Source organism: Protopterus annectens, chromosome 2.part2 (genome assembly GCF_019279795.1).
Source record: "Protopterus annectens isolate FY-2018-M chromosome 2.part2, PAN1.0, whole genome shotgun sequence".
Taxonomy (NCBI): domain Eukaryota; kingdom Metazoa; phylum Chordata; order Ceratodontiformes; family Protopteridae; genus Protopterus; species Protopterus annectens.
Genome location: NC_056730.1, coordinates 324793728 through 324819454, shown reverse-complemented (window position 1 = coordinate 324819454; position 25727 = coordinate 324793728). Strand labels below are relative to the sequence as shown.

General features: G+C 42.6%; 1 protein-coding gene across 1 annotated transcript in view; it reads right to left on the bottom strand.

Moving 5' to 3' along the window:
- PPIP5K2 (diphosphoinositol pentakisphosphate kinase 2) overlaps positions 1 to 25727 on the bottom strand; it is a 3486936-nt gene that overhangs the window by 1271995 nt on the left and 2189214 nt on the right. The window lies entirely within an intron of this gene.

The following is a 25727-nucleotide window of genomic DNA, read 5'->3' as shown; positions in this document are numbered from 1 at the left end:
GGCTTTAGTGCACAAACCATTCTTTCTCATTCATTGGTTCCATACTGTGGAAATCTCTCCTTTCTTTTCTTAAAGATCATTCCTCTTACCCCGTTTTTTGTTAAGAACTAAAAGCACATTACAAAACACAAGGAAAATGTCAGTGTCAGTGGCATAAGAGGCAATACACATTTGGTGCAGAAGGCTGTGGGTATTCCCACTCCAGGTGGACCAACCGATGACACTGCAGTACAATATAAAGGGGTTGCTGAAATCTTGTGTGTATTGTCTTTACAATGAGATGTCAAACCCTGGTTCCATTTGAGATGGCTGTAGCTCAGTTAAGTGTAACAGATCTTACGATACCTACTGAAAAGAGCAGGAGAAACTCCTAGATGTCCTGACAACATTTCCCCTAGCAGTATAAGTACATACATACATATATATATACATATATATATATACATATATATATATATATATATATATATATATATATACATACATATATATATATATATATATATATATATATATACATACACACACACACATATACATACATACATACATATATTTCAGGCACGGGCATTAATGCTCTTCTAGCCTGCTAATATAAGAAAACAGCTGTTCCCATAATAAGCGTCCAGACTGCTCTTAAAAATATGTAAACTATTGTTTGCTTCAATATAATTTGGTAGTCTGTTCCATGCATCACCTACATTCCCAGAGTACCAATTAGTACACTTCTCATGCCTACAGAATCTTCTGCATACTTTGTCTGATAATTATCTACTACTTTGTCTGATAATTATCTACTACTGTTTGATAACCCCAAACATTTCCAGAGGTAGTTGTCTCTAAATGCCCTATATACGAGTAAGATATCCTCTTAGATATCTATATGAGACACTACAATTTCAGATTAGTCTTTCATAATAACTTAATTTTCACACCCATGGATGCTCTTGGCATATTTTCACTATACTGTTTCCAGCTTACTCATGCTTGTTTTCTTATAAGGTTTCCATATTGCTATTCCATACTCAAGTTTGAGCCGAATGTAATTAATAAACAATGATTTCACTATTTATGATTTCCCAGACTTTATAAATCACTTTTATACAACCTATAATTCTATAACTATAATTAACTAATTGGTTGATATGATCAGAAAAACTCAAAGCTGGATCTGCTCATATACCCATGTCCTTAAATGAGTCTACAGTTTCAATTACTGTGTGCTGTATTAAATATTCACCTGTCAATTTACATCTCCCAAATCTCATATGCTTAGTTTTTGATGCATTTATCAGCATATTATTCTCCTGTGACCAAATGGTCAATTTATTCAAGTTCAGAGTAGACTCTGTAGAGCATTCTCCTATATTTGTGAGCATGAGGTCCAGTATGTTGGAGCTTGTAGTGGGAGAGCTCATTATTTGGTCAAGGGTGTTTGTATTTACGAAGTCCAATAATCTCTGTGTCTATAGATTTCAGACCATGTAGGATTCTCAACAGAGGGGTAATTAAATTGTCCCATGAACATGGTGTTATGTTGGATAGTAAATGCCTTCAGTAGGTCAAAATATGCACTTCGAGCTTTTTTGGACATGGAGGGTGACCTACAGCTGGCTAGGATATGGTATGGGATTTTGTCTACGGTGATGTGCACATGTAGGGACTTCAGCACATTATCCTGTTTGACCATCCTAGAGGTATGCGTGTTATTAATGTATACCGAAACACCTCCACCTTCAGGTCTCGTCTGTGAAGTTACTAGTCTAAAAGTGTAGATGGCACTGAAACCTTGCACTGGTTGGGTACTTTCTGCTGCTTTAAACTATGTCTCTGTAACTGCACAGATATCCATACACTACAGCGTGAGGAGGGCTTGGAGGGAGTGCATTTTTTTTTTTTATTTAGCCTCCTGGCACTGATAAATAACACCTTGAGGTACTGCTGAGTTGACTTTGGAACATCAGTAGGTTTGTCAGTGTGGCACTGCATAAAAATGGCACTATTGGGGGAGAATAAAGTTTTAGCCAGTGTTTGTAAGCTTCAAGGGGGAATGGTGTAGACCATCCTTGGCAAATCAACATGATCCGAGGCATAGCTATGACAGCGGGTGGTCTAGGTGATCTTTGTTGTTTAGGAAGATTGCTTTCAAGTGCCTCAGCATATGTTAGTCTATGTGTGTGTTGTGTGTAGTTTTGACAACGTGATGTGAACTTCTATGCGACAATGTGTCACTTTGCAAGTAAACATCTCGCATACTGTGTCTGATTCTTTAAGGATTAAGTGGTTGTCAGTAAACACGAGACAGTTGCTACATTGTCTCAAGATGCCTATCTCCACCAAAATGGCTACAGAGAAGTTACGAAATTACATATCCATACTGCCCAGTGCTTTGATTGGTGAGCTACAAGGGGGTGGTGTATTGGGGTTAGAAAGCTATTAATGGTGCTTTGTGGGTAAAGACTAGTAAAGGCGCTTTACTGGGGCGGACTATGCTAAAAAGTACTAAATTCTACTAATTTTAACATTTACACAATACTGAATTCTACTAAATCTGTAGGTACTGCCACTCGACACCCATCTAGCTGCTCTAAGCTTGTTGGTGCACAAGGTATTTGCACTATATTGCTGCTTTACAGGTTACAGTTTTATGGGCTATCCAGTGCAGTACTGATTTGCTGGGTAGGCAGGGTAGATAAATAGCTTATACAACAGTCAATAGCAATGAAAACATGGGAGGGAGGAACTCTGGAAATCAGGTAATCATAAGGGGTGGAGAGTAGAGGCACAACAGCAACAGAAAGGTGGGAAAGCTGATAAATTTTCAAGGAAAAAGTAGGCTAGCAATCAAATAAAAGCAATATTGGAGCTTTTCAGAAACTTTAGGTTAGTGTGTTAGTGGGGGGAGGAGCAGACACAGAAAGAAAGCTAATAAATGATAAGCAGAATATAAAAGCACTGAAAAACAAACTAAAGCCGAGATGATTCTCTCACTATTGAACTTCTACCACAGTTTAAGGCACTAGATTATGCAGAAATTTACCTGTACCACTGTTTATGGAAAATGCAGTAATAATAAATGATTAAGGCACAAATGTGGTAGTGTGGAGTTCTGCCACAACTGTGAATTCAACTACAATAATTTGGCATGGCAGGGTTTACAATAAAAAAAAAAGAAGTTAAATACTCACCATAACATTCCATATTTGTTGTCCTTTAATCTCTCCTTTATTCTTGAAATATGGGTTCAGAACTGATCCTTGGTTCCAACTCAGTCGCATACTACAGCTCGAGAGCTTTCACTGGCACGAGGCTACATTCTATCCCAGAATGCCTAGCGACTATTGCCCAGATCTCGTTTGAGAGAACTAACCACTAGACTAAATAACCAGAGTTAAAGGACCACGAAGGGCAAATGTTGATAAAACATATACTTTTTATCTAGTGATGAATTTCTGCACCTCTGAAAGCTGTGTGCCACAAAGTATTAATTCCTAATTTTATATATATTTTTTATCCTAGTTTGCCTTCATGGGGGCAGGCATCCTGCTGAGAGATCTGACTAAAAATGCAGTATGACAGCTGTGTTCTGACTGTGCTTCTCAAACATTTTGGAAATATAGAGTATATTTTAGAGCATTTATTATAACTGCAATTGCCTTAATATTGCTACAACTCAAGTGCTCTAGGTTGCACTGCATCTGAAGTGTTTGTGTGTTTTAGCTGCCTTTCTATATATATATAGACTTCTCTGTATATGTAGACTAGTTACTTATTCTGCTGTGTTAGTGCCTCTTAAATCGTTTTTCAGTTGTGCCCCTGCCTTGCTTCATTAAAAAAGTTTTAAATTGCTAACTTTGTAGAGTTTTAGTTGCATTTACTGTTTAGGACTACACACTCAAGTGTGTTAGCCTTTTCTTTGTTTATTTACTGTATTATTGCATTCTTTAGCCTGTTTCAACAAAAAAAAATACTATCTTGTTTGCTCGTTTCCCACCTTTTCTAGCCAGTCCATATCCCAGGCTTTGCTTGTCTCAGGACTTTTTATTTCTGTGCTCAGAGCTATCCAGACCTTGTTGTGGTAGAGGGAAGTCCTACTGCTTACCAGTGGGACTGGTGAGCATTGTACTGCCTATTTAATGCTAGAGGAGTGGTTTCCAGCTCTGAAATTGTAATTTTATTAGCCTTTTTTGGGCTGATTGCTATCCCTTTCAACTTTCTGGCTTAAAAACGTGTGTGTTTGCACATTTTTCACATTGTGCAGCACTGCGAGGCTACAGTTAAAACTATTCCAGGTGCCAGAAAGTCTGCTCTTCAAATTTTCCCTTAGAACTAGCTGGTTTCTCAGAGGTAGCACTAAAATCTGAACCCCTGTGACTAGCACTTGCTCTAGAACCTGCTGGAAAGCACTAGGAAGCCTGAAACTGATTCAAGCACTCAGCTTTCCTTGTCAATAAGGAGAAAATAATCATAGGCACTAAACAGCCTATAATTGCTAAGTACCTTGTAAAGGTAAGAAAAAACAGCTCTTAAACTTTACAAAAAAGCACATAAACAGGCATGTCCAAGGGTCAGCTTCCGGTGATTTCTCCTGTCCACCTGCTGAATCTGGGCAACTGCCTCCTGTACACAGACAATCCTCTCCTCCTACCACCCAACAATACAACCTGCGAGAGATGCACTTACATAGCCAAACTGGAAGCAAAGCTCTCTCCGGCCAAGATTGTGCTAGACAGTCAAGAGGAGAAGGTTAACACCTGCATTACACCTCAAGCAACTCACAGGCCTTCAAAACCCACACCATCAACACCCACACATAGCAACACTAAACCCACATATGCGGAGGCCCTTAACATTAACCTGCCCAAGCAACAAGGACCTCCGAAGTCGAAACGCAAACAAACACCAGTCACAACCAAAGTGACACATAGCTCACAACACCAGTGTGGCACCCAACAACAGCCCCTAAGGTAAGACAATGTACCCAACACTTTATTCATAGGTGACTCTATAGTCAGGCACACTGATGTCCCACTCACCAGGATGAACAAGGAGAAAATTAGTCAGCTGCCAGGATCCGCCACATAACGCATGCACTCAAGTCACTCCACAACAAGTACAAATATGACTCTTGTCATTGTCCATGCTGGAGTGAATGACTTGAGACGTACCTCCCTGGACTACATGAAAAGAGACATGGAAGAGCTCTTGGATCATGTGACCCAGGCAGGTATGACCCTAGCCTTGAGTAGCAACCTGCCTTCGCCCAGAATGACACCACAGTATAAGGACAAAATGATTGACTTCAACAATTGGCTAAGCTTCTGGTGTCATTCAAAGGGGATCCAGTATTTGTCTGCCTGGGAAGACATGATCAACAAACCACGATGCTTTGCCAGAGATGGTCTGCACCTGTCAGCCCTGGGATTCAGGTTACTGTCTAAAGGTCTTGCCACCCCTATAGTGCCTTTTTTAGGCAAGGTTCAAAGGATAAAACCACCACCGTAACAGATACAAGCACGCAAAATCTGAAGGTTATGCTACTCAATGCTAGAAGTCTAAACCTCAAAATGCACTCTCTCGAGGCACTCTTAAAAATGGAGAACATCGATACCTGTGCAGTAACTGAGACCTGGTTCAAGGCTCCAGAGAGCACCCCTGCAATACCAGGCTACAATTCTTACCACACTTTTCGGCCACAAAACCAAGACTGAAACACTAAAGGTGGAGGAGTGTCCATATTCACAAAGGATATTCACACCTCCAGGCTAGTTGCCCAACACAATGCATCTGAAATTCTCCAGGCGCAACTAACACTAGGTAAGACTGCAATCCAAACTGTAGCTTGCTACAGATCCCCCACCATGCCCCAAGATTCTCACTACACCTTTCTAGACATACTGGAAAATATTAAGATACAACCAAACACCCTAATACTGGGTGATTTCAACTACCCTGCCATTAACTGGGAAAACTACTCGGGTACCAACTCATTTTCCCAACGGTTCTTAGAATTCATAAATTCCAACGCCTTGGATCAACTAATCCACTGTCCCACCAGGGGCGCCAATATCCTAGACCTGGTCATTACCAACATGGGAGATAGATGCTTCGCACCAGTGGTCACCCCCTCATTGGTCAGGTCTGACCATAAGCAAATCACCTTTGACATCCACATCCCACCCCCACCCCCCAGTAAGGAAACCTCCTTAAAAAAACTTCTCCAAAGCTAACTTTATGCCACTTAAGTCAGAAGTGACAAACTTCACAACACCCACACAGACGGGATCTGGAAGTTTGACTGCAGAATCCTACACTAAGGCACTGTACGAGCACATCCACTCATGTATGAATCCTGCCATCCCAAATTGAACCAAGATGCTCTTCTCCAAAAAAGGAAGCCAATCTGGTGGTCCTCTGCTATAAACAAACTATACAACAGAAGGAAAAAAACTGCTGCAGAAAAGAGGAAAATCCCAGGATGCAAAAAACTCCCTCACCAGCCTCAGTAAGAAGCTGAGATCCCTCATAAAATCCTCAAAAGCTAGTTACGAAAATAAAATTGCCAAAGATTCCAAAGACAACCAACAAGGCATTCTATAGTTAAGTCAAGAATCTAAATGGCAATGCTCAGATCTGCTCAGAGCTACAACAGAATGGCATTAAATACACTGATCCCAAGGATATTGCCAATATCTTGGCAGATTGATTTAGTGCCAACTTCACCCCCTCTCACCCCCTAAAGGGCCCATCTAAATACCAAAAGACTGCCAAAATCCGAAAATCACGGCCACACAGGTAGAAACCACACTCTCCAAAGCTAGAAATACAGCATCCATGGGACCAGATGACATCCCAGGCTGTGTGCTACATGAACTACAAAATGAATTGGCACCTCACCTAAGTGGCATGTTTAATCATAGCCTCACCACAGGCTTCATGCCCACTGAGTGGCGCACAGCTACAGTTATCCCACTCTACAAGGGAGGATCCGCCTGGGATCCCGGGAACTACCATCTCATCAGTCTGACAAGTCTGATCTGCAAGGGCATGGAATGCATGATCATGGAACTTATAAACAAAGACATTGGCAACCTTCAAACACAGGACCCCACCCAGTTTGGGTTTGTGAAGGGCCGATCTTGTCTCCTGAATCTGACTGACTTCTTCAAATCAGTCTCCAGAGCTGTGGACGAGGGTAAGGTGGTCCACACAGCCTATCTGGACCTTGCCAAGGCCTTCAACACCATCCCCCACTCTGGAATCATAAATAAACTTACTAAGCTGGGCATAAATCCCTATGTCAATCGATGGGTTGCCAACTGGCTTACTGACAGAACCCAGACTGTAAAAGTAGCCAACTCCAAATCCAGCTCCAGACAAGTGACAAGTGGAGTACCTCGGGGTTCAGTCCAGGACCACTCTTGTTTGGCATCTACTTCTCTGAAGTACAAGCCAGTACTAAGGGATTCTGGCTAACAAAGTTCGCAGATGACTGCAAACTGGGAGCCATGATTGAATCCCCAAATGATGTGGATATTCTACAAAAGGGCCTTACAGAAACAGATGCCTGGTGCCAGAGCCATGGGCTCAAGCTTAATGCCAAGAAATGTATAGTTATCCCCTTTGGAAAAAAACATGTACCCATGAATTACCACATAGGTGGCAGGGCACTAAACATCAAAAGTGTGATGAGAGACTTAGGGACACAGGTGGACAGTGGTCTCACTTTCGATAATCACATCGCCACAACAGTCAGGAAAACCTTCTATGTGGCACACCTCATCACTAAGGGTTTTTCATCCAGAAAAAAGGAGGTCAATGTCCCACTGTACTCGTACTCGTTCCTCATTAAACCCATTATAGAGTATAATGCCCCATTTGGTATGTACCTCACAAGACATCTACAACAGCTGGAAAGGCCACAGAAAATACTTCACTAAAAGAATCACAGGCCTAAAGCAGATGCCATATGCTGACCGTCTAAACAAACTCCAGCTATACTCTGTGGCATATCGTCTACTCAGAGGCGATCTCTGCTTAACATACAAGGCCATGTCAAACCCTGAGCTGTTGGACATGCTCCACTTAAAGAAATCCCAATCCCTCAGAGCCACACGCTCCAAGGATCTAAACCTTGTCATCATAATGAACAAAACATGCTGGAGGGATAGGTTTCTGACCCAGAGACTCCCCATACTCTGGAATAAACTGCCCATACATGTCAAGCAGAGCGCCTACCTGGCCCTCTTCAAAAGGAACCTTGATGATTGCATGGGAGATAGAAGATTCACCCTGGGGATCATGTCAGTCACCCTGCTAGACAGGAGTCCAGAGAAGTAAATATTGTGGGAAGAAATATCCAGGGAATTGTTATGGCTAGGCTTGCATAGGCCCTAGGGCTGATAGCCTAGTACCAACCTATGAACCTAAAAAGTAGCCCTACCATTTGTTGTCAGATTAGACTTCCACTCACTTAACATGGAAAACCAGAAAAAAACTGCCAAGTTTAAGAGACTGGCAGATTATGTGTCGCTGACTGGTTTGTGCTGAGTTTTACAAATGTTGTAGCTAGTAATGTACTACACATTCTCTGAAAAAAATCTTGCAAAAGTGTCAACAAATTACCGAGATAAAAAAGACTGTTTACAAAGAGCAGTTTTGTTAGTTGCAGTTCCTGACCAAGTTTCTCCTCCCATTTGCCCTCCTTCAATGAGCCAGGATAAAGAACTTATGTACTCACCATAACGTTCCATCTGAGTAGTTATACTTCATTTTTCTGCAACCAGTGGGTATATGAATCCATATCGGATCCGAGCCGGCAACTTTTTTTCTAGCATCTGCTCCAAGCTCCGAGCTCCTCCCCTTACCCATAATGCCCTACCATCTCCTATCTTCCCTCAGATCGAGTTTGCTGCAACTAACAATATACATGTAACTCAACCCAATAAACCAAACCTAAAAACAGGATAAGGTCCGGGGGATGGAGAGAGGGAATGTTGCAGAAAAATGAAGTATAACTACTCAGATGGAACGTTATGGTGAGTACATAACTTCTTTATCTGAAGTAGTTAACTTCATTTTATCTGCAACCTGTGGGACAGAGTCCCCAGCTACTCCGATCCTGGGAGGCCCTTATGGAAGGATATTCCTGAGCACCGCAGAGCCAAAGGATGCTCTACCCCTCGAAATAAGATCCAATTTGTAGTGGGAAATGAAGGTATGTGAATTGGCCCATGTCGCTGCTGCACAAATATCGTCCAAAGGTACCCTGGACCAAAAAGCAGCAGAAGTCGCCATGGACCTAGTAGAGTGAGCATTAACTATACGAGGAGGAGATAAACCTTTTGCTTTGTAGGCGTGTGAAATGCAAAGAGTGATCCATCTGGCTAAAGAAACTTTAGAAATAGCTTTTCCCATAAACGCTTTGGAAAAAGAAACAAACAATTTGTCAGCCTTGCGGAAAGACTTCGTTCTGTGAAGATAAAAACAAAGTTGTCTACGAATATCTAACAAATGGAGTTTGTATTCACCTTTATTTTGGAAGTTGGGAAAGAAAATGGGCAGATTAATGGACTGGTTTATGTTTGCTTCAGATGCCAATTTAGGTAAGAAGGAAGGGTTAGTACGGAGGGGGACCCTATCCTTATGGAAGACCAAATATGGAGGCACGGCAGACGGAGCTTGAAACTTGAACTTAGCCGATGTGATGGCGACTAGGAAAGCTGTCTTCCAGGACAAATATTTTAAGTCCACCAAAGCTCCAGGTTTGAAAGGAGGAGCCAACAATGCCTGTAAAACAAAAGTAAGGTCCCAAGGAGGTACAGAATCCTTGACAGGGGGCCATAACAGAAAAGTACTTTTAAGAAAAGCCTTACACAGCCTAGAGGAGGCAAAGGCCATATTGTCTTCACCAACATGAAAACTGGAAATGGCTGCCAATTGTACTTTCACTGTGGAGGAACTAGCTCCTTGTTGAAAGATACCAGAGAAGTCCAACACCGCTGGAACAGAGGCTGTAAAGGGATCTATTTTTCTCTGTGAGGCCCAAATGGAAAAGCGCTTCCATTTACTGCAATAAAGTTTCCTAGTGGAGTCTTTAAGAGAGGCCACCAGGATGGATTTTACCTGGGATGAAAGACCGGGAGTTCTGGCAATTAACAGAGCTGGAGCAACCAAGCTGTTAGCTTGAGGCTGCCCAGATTGGGCAGACATGTCCCCAACGGATAGGAAATTAGATCCGGGCAGGGATCCAGAACCCATGGGGGAGCTAAGAGATGAGACCCAAAGGAATGGGAAACAAACCTGACGAGGCCAGAACGGGACAATCACGTTGCACCGTAGTCGACAAGCTTTCTGAAGAAACTTTGGAATGAGTGGTAAAGGTGGATAAGCATACAGAAGCCTGGGGGGGCCAAGCATGGACTAGAGCGTCTCTGGGGACTTCCCCTGGTGAGGGAATCAGAGAGAAGAACTCGCTGCACTTCGCATTGGAAGGAAATGCGAAGAGATCATAACAAGGCTGACCCCATGCAAGGAAAATCTCCTCCACTACTGACTGTTTCAGAGACCACTCATAAGGCATCAGAATGGCCCAACTCAATCTGTCCACTAAAATGTTGGAGCGCCCCGGGATGTGCGTTGCAATCAGAAACCGACGGGTGGAAATCGCCCATTCCCACACACTCATGGCCTCGCGACATAGGGGGTAGGATCTGGTTCCCCCCGGCTTGCTGATATACCAGACGACCGACATGTTCATAGGTTCATAGGTTTATACTAGGCTATCTGCCCTAAGGCATTTATAAGCCTAGCCCAAAGTTATGTGGCTTACGCCACCCCTTATGTTAGAAATAATGTGCCCATTAGTTTGTTGTGCCTCTGTCCAGCAGTGACACAGAGATGATTCCCGGGGTAAACCTACGATCTCCCATCCACCGGTCGAGATTTCTCTTGAACAGAGCCAGCGAGGTGCTCTGCCTCACATGGACCGGGATTTTATTCCACAGCATGGGGAGTCTCTGGGTGATAAATCTATCCCTCCAGCACGTCCTATTTATATCCGTGCTAAGGTTTAAGTCACTTGCTCTAGTGGTTCTGGTGGATTTGGATTTTTTGAGGTGGAGCATGTCCATTAATTCCGGGTTGGTCATGGCCTTGTATGTCAGGCACAGGTCACCTCTGAGCAGACGGTATGCAACTGAATAGAGTTGGAGTTTCTTCAGTCTGGAGGTATATGACAGGTTTTGGAGTCCCTTTATCCTTTTGGTGAGGAACTTTTGGGGTCTCTCCAAGTGCTGCAGGTGTCGGGTGAGATACATCCCGAATGGGGCATTGTACTCGATCATTGGTCTGATAAGTGAAGAGTACAGGGGAACAATGACCTCACTTGATCTGGATGTGAATCCCTTCATGATCAGATGGGCAATGTAGAAGGTCTTTCTAACCACTTTAGCAACGTGAGTGTCAAACGAGAGGCCACTGTCAACCTGGGTACCCAGGTCCCTGATAACCTCTTCTGTGCTTAGTGGGTTGCCACCTATATGGAAGCTTGGGGTTACCTTGTTTTTCCCGAAGGGTATGACTATACACTTTTTTGCGTTTAACTTCAGGCCATGGCTCTGGCACCAGCTATCAGTTTCCGTGAGACCCCTCTGAAGGATGTCTGTGTCCAATGTACTATCCACTATGGCACCCAGTTTGCAGTCATCCGCAAACTTTGTCAGCCATAGTCCTCCTATGTTTGCCTGTACTTCTAAGAAGTAGATGTCGAACAATAGGGGGCCAAGGACTGAGCCCTGTGGGACACCACTTGTAACCGGCTTGGAGTCTGACATGGCTCCAGCAACTCTAACCCTGTGGGTTCTGTCCTTTAGCCAGTTTGCAACCCATCTTGTGACATATGGGTTTACATTTAAGCTGGTAAGTTTCTCTATGATACCCGAGTGGGGTATTGTGTCGAAAACTTTTGCAAGGTCAAGGTAGGCTGTATGGACTGCCTTTCCCTCATCAATGGCCTTGGTAACTGTTTCGAAGAAGTCGACCAGGTTCAAAAGGCAAGATCTGCCCTTGACAAAGCCAAACTGGGTTGGGTCCAAGGTCTGCAAGTCCTCTATGTCCTTGTTTATGAGTTCCATTATGATCCTCTCCATAGCTTTGCAGACCAGGCTTGTTAAGCTTATGGGGCAGTAATTACCAGGGTCCGTAGAGGCACCACCTTTGTGGAGTGGGACCACAGTTGCCGTACGCCACTCCTTGGGCACATATCCTGTGGTAAGGCTAAGATTAAACAGCTGCCTTATGTGCGGGTTTAGTTCTTCATTGAGTCCATGTAGCACACAGCCAGGGACACCATCCGGTCCCATTGATGCTGTGTTTTTAGCTTTAGAGAAAGCAGCTTTCACCTGCGCATTTGAGATGTCTGGGAGGCTACACTCTGTTGGGATAGTTATCTCTCCTTTTGGGGGGGGAGAGGGGGGTGAAGTTTGCGCTGAACCTGTCTGCCAGTATGTTGGCAATGTCTGTGGGCTGAGTGATCTTTGTATCATTTTGGACTAATTCTGAGCATATCTGGGAGTTTCCACCCAGGTTTCTGACATAGATGAATAAGGCCTTATGATTGTCTTTTGAATCTATGGCAATTTTTTTCTCAAAGTTGGCCTTTGATGATTTTATGAGGGATCGTAGTTTCTTGCTAGTACTGATCAAAGATGCCTTCCCTTTTTGGGATTTTGCTCTATCATGTAATAGCTTTCTCCTCTTATTGTAAAGTTTGTTTATGGCTGGGGTCCACCAGACTGGAAGTTTGCCCTTGGTGGAAAGAGTCTTGGTTTTATTTGGGATTGCCTGATCCATGCAGTCCTGAAGGTGTTCATAGAAGGCATTTGTAAGGGCTTCTGCAGCTTGGGTTGTGGTTTCCATTGGCTCGGGGGCCTTGAAGGATACCACACCAGTCTTGAGTAGTGTGAAGTTTGCTTTAGAGAAGTTCTTCACTGTGGTCTTTTTTGTTTGGGGTGGGAGCGGGATGTGGATTTCTAGTGAGATTAGTTTATGATCTGATCTCACCAAAGAGGGATATACTTCCGGTGTGGAGCATTTTGTCCCCATGTTTGTGATGATGAGATCTAGTATATCTTCTCCTCTTGTGGGGACGGTGACTAGTTGTTCCATGGCATCTGAATTTATGAACTCCAGGAACCTTTGGGCTAGAAAGTTGGGGCTTGAGTAATGTTCCCAGTCTATATTCGGGTAGTTGAAGTCACCCAATATGATGGTGTTTGGTGATACATTTATACCCTCCAGTGTCTTCAGGAAGGCTGTGTGGGTTTCCTGAGTTTGAGAGAGTGGCCTGTAGCATGCTACAAATTGTAGAGCAGTTTTGCCTATGGTTAATTGCACCTGGATGGTTTCCGATGCTTCGTGCGTAGCCACCAACCTGGAGGTGTGGGTATCCTTGATGAATATGGATACACCCCCTCCTTTTGTGGTATGGTCCGGGTTTTGGGGCCGGAACGCATATGAGGTAAAACCTGATAGTGCCGGGGTGCTCTCAGGAGCCTTGAACCAGGTTTCAGTCACAGCACAGACATAGATGTTCTCCATACTGAGAAGAGCCTCGAGTGCGTGCATTTTGAGATTTAGACTTCTGGCATTGAGCAGCATTACCCTTAGTTTCTTCCCGTTTTTGTTTTCTAGGGTGGTAGGTTTAGAATTTGAGCCTTGCCTAAAAAAGGCACTATGGGGGTGGCAAGAGCCTTAGCCAATATCCGGAATCCCAGGGGTGACAGGTGCAAGCCATCCCTTGCGAAGCAGCGTGGCTTGTCAAGCATGTCATCCCAAGCAGACAGACACTGGATCCCCTTTGAATGACACCAGAAATTAAGCCAATTGTTAAAACTGATCATCTTGTCACTATATTGTGGCATCATTCGTGGTGAAGGAAGGATACTGCTCAGGGTCAGGGTCATACCTGCCTGGGCTACATAATCAGAGAGCTCCTCTATGTCTCTTTTCATGTTGTCTGACTGAATTGCAATCAATCCGAGAGGGAGGACTGTGTGAAAGGCATCCAACGCTAAAAGCACTGCTCTCATCTCAAACATTTATGTGCAAATTGGTCTCTGTCTGGAACCACGTGCCTTGGACTGTCCTTCCCGGAAAGTGTCTCCCCCACCCGAGTTTGGAGGCGTCCGTGGTCACTGTGGTTTGGACTGGGGATAACGCAAAGGGGCGTCCTTTTGATATCTCCAGTGAAGTTAACCACCAAAGAAGAAATGTCCTGCAGACGTGACTGATCTTGATCGGAAATTCCATGGGCAGGTCTAGCCAAGACCACTGAACAGCCAGAGTCCATTGAAGAACCCGCATGTGAAGGCGTGCATAAGGGAGAATAGATATGGCGGCAGCCATGGAGCCCAGAGCTCGGAGAACCTCACTCGCCTTTGAAGACTTGGAGTTCGCTATCTGAGCTATGTGTCACCTGAGATGTAGAATCCTGTCTGGAGTTAGGAATACCTTCATCTGCAAAATGTCTAATCGTGCCCCAATGAAGTCTAGAACTTGTACTGGTTGCAAATGGGATTTGAGAACATTGACTGTAATTCCCAGTAGGTCTGCTAACCGAATGAAATAATCTCAGGCCAGACACAAGTGATGCTTGTTGGAAGAGCCAGTCGTCCAGGTATGGAAACACCTGAATACCCTGAAGCCTCAGGTGAGCTGCTACAACTGCCATTACCTTAGAGAACACCTTGGGGGCTGTGGTGAGACCAAAGGGTAGGGCTCTGAACTGAAAATGACTGGCTCCCAGCCGGAAGCGCAGAAACCTCCTGGAGCTTCTGTGTATTTTGATGTGGTAGTAAGCATCCTGAAGGTCTAACGAGCACATCCAGTCGCACTCTCGGAGATAAGGTAGAATGGACTGTAGGGTGACCATTCGGAATTTCTGTTTGGCTACCGACAGGTTTAATGTTGACAGGTCTAGAATGGGCCTGAGGTCCCCCGTCTTTTTTGGCACCAAAAAGAACCTTGAGTAGATGCCTAATCCGTACTGATCGGTGGGGGGACATTTTCGATGGCTCGTTTGAGAAGCAGCTTTGAAACCTCTATAGCTGCGGCCTCCCTGTAAGCGGGTGGAACATCCGGGAGGTGTTTTGTAATATCTGGAGGGGCAACTAAGGGAGTAGAGTAACTTCTGTATATTATCTGAAGAACCCAGCGATCTGTCATAATGGACTCCCATGCCGCTGTCTGTAAGGACAATCATCCCCTGACTGCCTCCAGAGTAGGACAGTCGGGCAACCCCAAAGGGCTGATGACCTGGTATATCAGAAAAGGGTTCCCTAGACCAGAAATTCCTGGGACCCCCTCTACCTCTGGGTCGGCATCGATCCTGCCCCACTCTGCCTCTGGGGGAAATAGCTGTCCTGAGAATCCCGGGAAAACTGAGATTTTCAGAACCATATCTTCTTCTGCCCTCTTTGATTCCTAGAGAAGGGCCGCTGAGGATTAAAGAAGCGGACTCCAACAGCAGACAAAGTCTTCCCGTCCTTTACGCTCTGGACAAGTGTGTCACGTACTCTCTTTCCAAAGAGGGAAGAACAGTCTTAGGGAGCATTGATAAATGATGCCTTGAAAGGGTCCGAGAAACTGACACAATCTGAGCCAGTCATGACGCCTCATGGCTATGCCTGTCCCAGCCACCCTAGCTGCTCCTTCCGTGGCATGGGAAAGTAGCTGCAGAGATGTGTTTGAGACTGACTTCAAAGTAGACATTTTCGACGAGAACAGCTGTCTGTCCTGCGGAGATAAAGACTCTGGGGGGGGGGGGGGGGCGACTCAGCGAATTCCGAAGCAAGGTCTCACCGAAGCCGAATCACATGTGCCAAATAATTCAGCTCATGGATAGAAAAAGTCACTGAGGGATATATGCGCATCCCAAACCTATCCACCGACCTGGACTCCTTGTCTGGAGGGTGGACTAAGGAACTCCCCTGTGCTAGTTCCTTCTTTCTGGCCGCTGCGACCAACATAGCATCAACTGGGGCTCCTTTCGACCAGGGTTGTCTGTCAGAAGGGGGAGATAAAACTTTGTCAAGGGCATTTGGGAATGGGCTCTATGGTGTCGGGCTCCTTCCATGCCCTCGTGATGATGAGGTCCACTAAGGGGTCTGCTGGTGGGGACACCCAGGAAGTAGATGGGCCCGTGCCAAACGCCTCCAGGAACACTGATTCATCCCCAGAAGGTTTTGGGGCTGACCAACCTCCCCTCTGGCGGAGGATCTCCATAATTTCTCCGAAGGAGACGTCTTCAGGAGGTGACCTGGGGGAACCTTCTCCTTCATCTAAGTCCGTGTCAGCAGTGAGGGACTTGGGGGGAGTCCAAGTGCCTCCTTTTGCACTTGCGCTTACGGTGACCCTTTTCAGTGGGACTTTCAGAAGGGGATCGGTGAGCCGCAGGGGTTTCCTTGGGGAAAATGACCTGGGGATCCTCTGGCACGGGCTGTCCCTGAGACTAGATGAAGGGAGTCGTCGCCAAATCCAGGGGTGCCTGGGTGGTATCCGAGGGGATGGGCTGGGCTCTCAATCCTTGGGAGAGAACCCTCTTCACCACTTCGAAGGCCGAGAGAGAAGTCCTCCCTCGATCTGAAGCGGGGACCGGAGCTGAAGACAGGGTAGCCTGAGGTCTGAGGGAACAGATCGGATCCGAAAAGGACGAAGAATCCGTTCCCCCGGGTCCAACTCCCTGTCTGCGGCTCTGAGAGTCACTCGGATCCGAACAAGTCGGATCCAAGGAGCTCAAGGTAACAGCTGGAGTCGAGGTTGGAGGAACTGTCGGCACCGAGCTTCCAGCTCTGAAAAACCTCAGATCCAAGAGCCCCGAAGCCGAAGCATGGATCGGGGAAGGAGAGATGAGGCGGAAAAGAGGCATGGAGGTCGCCCCTCCAGAGGGAGAGGGACCTGGCAAGACTCCCATCTGAATTTGGGTCTGAATAAATCTCCGCATCATCCAGTCCATATCCATGTCTGATAGGCTCGAGTAGACCTCAAAGAGGCCACCGACTCTGATCTGGCTGGTCTGCGTAGTGGTGGGGAGGGCCTCGGGTCCAAATGTTCCAACGGCTCCAGTCAGAAACGAGGAGACCGGAGCTGTGGAGAAACAGGCCTCATGGTCTTAGATGGTGGGTTGAGAAAGAGCTCCCTCTGTTTGGGGACCTCTTACGATGCTTGTTCTTTTTCTCCCTTTCTTCTATGCGCCTTTCCTTTTCCTTCTCTTTTTCTTTTTCCTTATCTTTGTCAGACTCACAGGTTCACAGATTAGTACTAGGCTAACTGCCCTTATGAGCCATTTTAAGCCTAGCCAATTATCTCTTGTGAGACTCAAACCCCACACCTTGTGTTTGTAAGGCAAACACCTTAACCATTAGGCCACCCTCCTAACCATCGCTGACTGAAGAGCTGTCCTTTGAAGACCCATCGCCAGACGAAGAGGGAGGTTGAGTCCCTGTCTGGGTGGAAGGTGGTACACTAGAGACCAAGGCCGAGGCAGAATCCAGCATGGCAGCAGGGAGAAGGCCTTTGCCAACTAGCTTGGCCTTACGATCCCTAAGGGCCCTAGGGTTGAAACCTGAACAGACAGCACATTGAGTGGACAAATGTGCCACTCCTAAGCATATCACACACAGAGTATGAGCTTCGGCCGGGGAAAGCTTATGGTCACACTCTGTACATTTTTTGGACACAGGCTTTGGCTGGTCAGCCATAGTCCTGCACTCCAAGTTACAAGCACTACCTTTCCAAAAAACCACACACACACAGGTAGGGGAAGAGCAGGCCTAACTACTACTCTATACAAAAAAACTTATTTTTTTTTTTTTTACACCAATGACCAAACACGATACTACAGAAGGGGAGGAAGGGAAATCACACCTAGATATCAGCAAAAAAAATTCTTACTTACTATCCCTGAGCTCAGAGCAAAGGAGACCACGATGCATACTACTGGCGCGGCAAATGAGATCTGAGAGAAGATAGGAGATGGTAGGGCATTATGGGTAAGGGGAGGAGCTCGGAGCTTGGAGCAGATGCTAGAAAAAAAAGTTGCCTGCTCGGATCCAATACGGATCCGTATACCCACAGGTTGCAGATAAAATTAAGTTAAGTTCTTCAGATCTCATATTTCCAACTTGGCTAGGTTCAGCTACTTAATCAAATTTGCATGACAATAGTCAGGGCCGGCCTTAGCTGAAATGGCGCCCTAGGCGAAGTAGTGCTCCAGTGCCCCTTACGCCCTACCCACAACATACTCACGAAACAACCCTATTTGAGCCACACCCACATGTAGGTCACTCTCCAAAAAAGCCACTTCAGTAATTTCCTTAACTCATTTAAACGCATAAGAAGAAAAAGATACCTTGTAATGTAGTTAAACTGCAACTACTTTTGTGTACTTATTTCCTACTTTAAATACCAGAACTGGATCATGGTCAAATAGGGGCCTAGGCAGGGTAACAGATTGCCCCCTTGAGCAACCCCTCTTACACCAACCCCTACCCTCTAGCAGCAGCCCCCTCCCCAGCCATCCCAGTGTTCCATTACTTGGCTATTTCTCACCAGTTATCACACACACTGTTCAAATCTATCAGTGTGCATACTGTTTTCTTATTTACTTCCACAATGTTTACAGATATTGAAATAAAATAACACAAACAAAGACAGCAATTTGCTAAACAAACAATACAGTCTTGCAATGAACACAGACTTAGCATGAGCAGTAAACTTCTCTGCCCTTGAAACTCATACTCATTGAAACGGCAAAACTCAGATTCATTAAAATTGCATGAAACCCCAGATTCATAGAAAATGCATCTGGCCAGTGGAGGATTAAGTTTACCTTTGGGCTGTTTTCAAAATAGGCTACTTGCACACACTTTTTAGGGCACTGAAAACACATATTTGTTCTTTGATTCACCTTCCTGACTCTATTAAATTATATTCCTTGTATAATACAGCACCACTTTTTAGAATGGGTTTTAAATTTGCAGTTTTAAACATTCTTTTAATAACCAATGAAACAAAATGTATGAATCAATAACTACCCATTTCAGAAAATGTCAACCATAAAAGGCCACTCAAAACTTCTGTAATTAACCTTTATTTTCAAATTATGGGTTTGCTTTGTAATAATGGATTCACATCTGTCCAAGGCAAGTTAGTTTTCCTGTTAATGATGTCCTATATTTGCCATGTGGGATAGATTTATCACTCAGAGACTCCCTATGCTGTGGAATAAAATCCCGGTCCATGTGAGGCAGAGCACCTCGCTGACTCTGTTCAAGAGAAATCTAGACCTGTGGATGGGAGATCGTAGGTTTACCCCGGGAATCATCTCTGGGTCACTGCTGGACAGAGGCACAACAAACTAATGGGCACAGTATTTTTTCATATAAGGGGTGGCGTAAGCCACAATAATTTGGGCTAGGCTTATAAATGCCTTAGGGCAGATAGCCTAGTATAAACCTATGAACCTATGAACCTATGTTAATCTTTTTTATCTTGGCAAAGAGTTAAATTTACCTACTATAAATAAAGCACCCTGCTAAATGTTAATAGTATAATAATCTGCTTACATTTTCCATGCACTTTACAATTCTAGAGTAATATTTGAAAATTGTAGCAGGGAGCCCCAATGAGGCCTTCAAATGTACCTATAACTTAAATATGTTGTGCTCTCATGTATTACAACAACCATGCCCCCAATTATATATGAGGAGAAGCTAGTAATGACATATAACCATTTCTAGCTAACTTGGTATTTTCCACAAGCAAAAGGTGCACTTCTTGAAAAAGTAATACATTAGTGGAACATTACTGTAATCAACTATATATCCTTGACTGTTTTACTTGGGAGATCATTCAGTGCATCATGTTGTTTATGTGATAGTAAAGCTGGGAAAATGTTGACCTAACAATGATTAATTGGGTGTATGCAATAGTAATCTATCTGTCTATCTATCGATCTATCTGTTTATCTATCTACCTATATATCTAGCTATCTAGCTATGTTTATCTGTCTGGGCATGGCATTGTATAATACTGAAGAATTTCAATATCAGCTTAAGTTTTAGTGAGATAAAGTTCACATCATAAAATGTCATTGACAAGATAATGTATACTACAAAGGTATTGTAGAGATGAAATAAAATAAAACATTAGAGAGACAATGAACTATAGATGAAAAATAAAAGATAATTTATGTATATGTATGTACATATATATATATATATATATATATATATATATATATATATATATATATATATATATAGAGAGAGAGAGAGATAGATAGAGAAGTAGATAGACACACAGACAGACACATGCAGGCACACACACACAAACACACACACACAAGAATGCAATATAGTAACTGCAATATGTCTACATAAGTACAGCCTGGAGATCTGGTGATAAGTTTATGTGGAGATAAGTAGAATTTTGGAGTTACATGATACTTGTTACAAAAATAAAGTAAAAAGTCAATAAATGCATAAGTAAAAGGTAAAAGACAGAATAAAATCCTTATTATAGCCTAAGCATAAATATTACAAGTGTAATTAGCATTTGTGATTATCCTTATTTAGCTCAAAACAAGTTACAACAAGCAAGAACACACAGACTCTTTAACATCAACAACAAAAAAAGGTGAGAGAGATAGAGAGAGTGGCACAATGACAGTACGCTGGTATTGCACTTCCAAGTCCCCTCACTTGTATTCCAGGAGCAACTCCCACCTCCCTGTCATACTCTTAGCAAAATAAATAAAACAATAAAATAAATAAAATATGTAGAATGCCAGTATGCTGGCACTGACTTCCCAGTTCTCACACTGTGTGCACCTAGCACCTACTGAGACCAGCCTGTTACTGCATTTCTCATCTTTTTGGGAAATGACTGTAAAATATCCCGCTGGCTGCAACAGAAAAATGTCCAGCACTAAAAGATACCCTGCAGTACTTATTTCCAGGAAGAGATTTTTGCTCAACCAGTAAGCTCTTAATAATAAAAACAAAATCTAATAACTCAACAGGTGACTCACTGTACTCTTAATTATGTATCTAAACTATGGAACACCATCCCAACATACCTAAAACAGACCATGAAGTTTTCCAGCTTCAAGCCCTTACTAAAACACCTAAACCAAACATGGTCATACACATGCGCCTCACCTAGGTAACTTTGTCTTAATTTGTATGATTGAACACCCTAACCCTTTATTACCTATATCCTTTTCTATATAGCAACCCTTTCTACCACTCTTCCTACTTAACATTAAAATCAAAAATGGCCAACGGATAGGTGTTCATCCACCAAGCTCCAAAGTGGTAGCCTTCATTGTAGGTACATGAGAATGGGCACTTGCATAAGAAAGGTGTAATGGTTCCTGCACTGACATGGTGGCATAGGTAACTCAGCAGAAGGGTTATATCTGTATAGCAAAAAAAAACTTGATGGAACATGGATTATGGCCTCAGTGATCTGAAAACAACTGCCAGCCAGCAGAGATCAGATAAGCAAGTAGATCACAGAGGGCTGGTGGCTGATATATATTTATTTATTTATATATATATATGTGTATATATATATATATATATATATATATATATATATATATATAGATATAGATATATATATAGATATATAGATATATATATGTGTGTGTGTGTGCGCGCGTGTGTACATGTATAACTATATATATATATATATATATATATATATATATATAATATATAAATAAAATATCAGACTTTAAGTGGTTGCCCCATCTACTTCTGCCGTTTTCAAGTCATAGAACAGCAATTTAATATGAAAAGTAAGAGAAATTGTAGCTCCAGAGACAGCAAAAGGCAATACAAAGGAGGACTATGAATAAAATGTATCACATAGTGTGAAAGGTACCATGATAGGGGAAACACCACACATAAATTTAATGTCCTTCAAAGGATTTTTACTCCATATGTTTTCTAACCTAATCGTAGGCTTCATCAAATGCATGGTACACTGCATTATAAAACTATAGCATTCCATGTTGCCATTTTCATTCTGATATGATATCCATTTTCAAGAGATTCACTGAAGTCAACAATTAGGAAATATATTTTAATGGCTTGCAACTCCCTTTTGAGTGCCATGTACCATTAGCAGTTAGGAAATTATTCTATTTATCACAACTGATATCTGAGGGTATTTCACCCAAATGAAAAGAAGTTACTGTTCCACTGTACTGTAGCCTAATTAGACCAATTATAAAGTACAATACCACCCTCTGTATGCCCCTGTCCTGACACTTCACACAGCTAGAAAGGGCTCAGTGTGTATCATAAACAAAAAGATCACTGGCTAAAGACCCTTAGCTACCATGACAGGTTTAAAGCCCATTATTTGTTATAAGTTTCTAAAAGAGTCTTATGTTTAGATCAAGGTCTTACATTCTGTACGATGAATTATCCACTTCTCTTTGTTGTCTTGCAGCTAAGCAACATACACAGCTTCACTAACACTCAAACTAAGAATTGAAATCTTCACCAACCTGTAAGTAAAACATACTGGAGCTATAGATATATTACCCAAAGTTTACACCATCTCTAGAAATAAACTACCCTTATATGTTACCCAGAGAGACACCCTCATCTCCTTCATGACTAACCTGGATGATTGGACGAACAACCACAAATTCATCACCAAATGCGCCTGCTCTGCCTTTATAAAGCAGGCGGTACATTAAAAGCATGTAGCTGCAAAGTACAAAAGCTTTTGTGACTTACTTGCCTAGTAATTGCTGTCTTCCTATTAAGCAATATGTATGTAAAAAGATAATGCAGAAACATTATCACTGTGGAAATGTCTGCTTTTTCTATATCTAGTGCCATTTTGCCAGTATGGGAAATGGAATCATGGAAACATCTGGCAGTGAAAATGAAATGCAGCAATAGAAACTGCTCACCATAAACTTAAAATTGATGTCTAGGTGAAACACTATGAAACTGTAAAAGACATATAAATGTACATCTTGATATATACAGTAACAATGCAGCAGCGATCAGCTACTCAAACCATTGCCTGGCTGTGTCTGTGTAATGCTGTCATGACAACACCTGTTGGTCAAGCCAGAGCAGCAAAGACTTGCGAGTGTATTAATTCTTGCAAAATTTAAGTCTAAAGCATTGTTATTAACAAGTTAATGCTCCAGACTTACCAATTTGCACTAAAATAACAGTTATTCATCAGCTGATGCTAAGAATGTAACGTCTGGTCTGTGGAAGAAGTTAGTTAACGTGATTGCGTAATACTTGCGGTTGCGGTAACGGCAACTCACTAAAACAATGTTTTCATGTTAAAATCACATATATATCCAATATCCATATTTTTGCGTAACAATCTTCATTTCAGTACTTACCATGCTCCCCTTAAACATTTTTTCTGGTAAATAAATTTGGATTAAACAAATTAAATTATGCCTGATAGCAGAGTTTCAAAGTAAATTGACACTGTGGGTGGGAATAAACATGACGTAATTAAAGTGGGTGTTAATTTTCAACACTGGGATTGTCCCTTTAACCTCTCTCTTCACTGAACTAATTTAAGTTCTGCGCGTGATGGTAGTTTTTTTTTTTTTTTTTACTTGTTGAAGTGGGAGGGCGCATCACCCTTCCCTTCGCCCTATGGTTTTGTTATTTTGTGATCTTCTCGGCGCCCTTCACTCAGAGACAGGGCGCCAAGAAGATCGCAAAATAACAAAAATATATTAATTAAAATAAATATATATATAAAATTCCGCCCTTTATGAGGCCGGTTGTATGGTGCCCTAGGCAGTCGCCTAGTTCGCCTATGCCTAAGACCGGCTGTGACAATAGTCAAACAAATCACAGCCTTGTGTTCCACTAAACCACTTCCTTCATACTTTTCTTCACTCCTTACTTTTGACTAGCACTTTCTCAGGCTTTTGGGGGTTAAAAAAAAACACCACACACACAAACACACAAATATCATTCCACAGTTTAGGCCAATATTATCAATTTCTTAAAATGTGTACAGTAATATATTTAATTTGGATTGCTTTCTGGATGTTCATATAGTTATTTTTGCATAGTAATTCTGTTATAACATAACCTGAACCATTTTATGTAATGCCAAGCTGAACAATGAAAGGGTCTGTTTCTTAACAACCCCCGCCCAAGCCTCTTATGTGACCTACTAATTTCTGTTATGATTGCTTTATGCAGCTTGTCTTAGTTGTACACTTGCAAGCATATTGATCATCCGCTCAGCAACAGACTCCAGTAGAAACCTTCCAAATCAGAAACTGTTCAGAATAGCAGTACTACTAATTTAGTAAGCTCACAAAATAAGATTACATGAATTGCCTTCCCTTTTATGAAACAAAGTTATTAAGTGCAATAAATGTCATTATTTGTTCATGAGACTGCAACACCTTATTTGAAAATCATTATGGATTGTACTATGTCAGAGCAAACGTGTAAGCCAAAAGTAGGGACACTTGTGTGGAATCACAATGTATACATATACATAAATCTACAAGTCACAGCAATTTTTTGAACTCTCTCTAAACACATTCCATGTCTTGTGCTGTTTTAACGAACTACCTTATCTCTAAGCTTTGTATAAACTGTTGTATTCATTTTTGTATTTTTAAATTTATTTATGTTCATACTTTCCATATTTTTTATTATGTGTTCTTTGTATAACACAGACCTTTTCTCCCCGGGTCTCCAGCTCAGTCGGACACTCTCGGTCAAAAAAAAAAAAAAAAAAAAAAAAAATATATATATATATATATATATATATATATATATATACACATTTAAATAAACAGACTTCCCAAACATACATGTGTAGAACAAATATTTATATGGAAATATAGATATGGAGCTCACATAATATGTGTATGTACACACATACAAACACCTCGTCAGCTAGTAAGCTACTGAATACTTTATTGCATTCAAAGGGACTTCATTGTCAAATGTAATGAAACAGTTTTCTTTCTCAAGTGTTTATGTATTAAATTATCTCTCCCCGCATTATTTGCCCCTCCTTTCTCATAATCCCTTCCTCGCCCTCTTCTTCACACCCGATTTCTTTTTCCCCAGTGGCTTGTACATCTTGTACATATAGGTTCATAGGTTCATAGGTTCATACTAGGCTATCTGCCCAAGGGCATTTATAAGCCTAGCCCATAGTTATGTGGCTTTCGCCACCCCTTTAGTTTGAATAAAAACTATGCCTATCATTTTGCTGTGCCTCTGTCAAGCAGTGACGCTGAAGTAATCCCTGGGGTATATCTGCAATCTCCCATCCATTGGTCAAGATTCCTCTTGAACAAGACCAGAGAGGTGCTCTGCCTCACATGTACCGGGATTTTGTTCCACAGCATAGGGAGTCTCTGGGTGATGAATCTGTCCCTCCAGCACGTTCTATTTATAACCGTGTCAAGGTTTAAGTCTCCCGCCCTTGTGGTTCTGAGGGATCTAGATTTTTTCAGGTGAAGCATATTCATCAAATCTGGGTTTGACATGGCCTTATATGTCAGGCACAGGTCACCTCTGAGCAAGCGGTATGAGACTGAATAGAGCTGGAGTTCTTTCAGTCGGGCAGCATAAGACATATTTTTGAGACCCTTTATCCTTTTGGTGAGGAACTTTTGGGGCCTTACT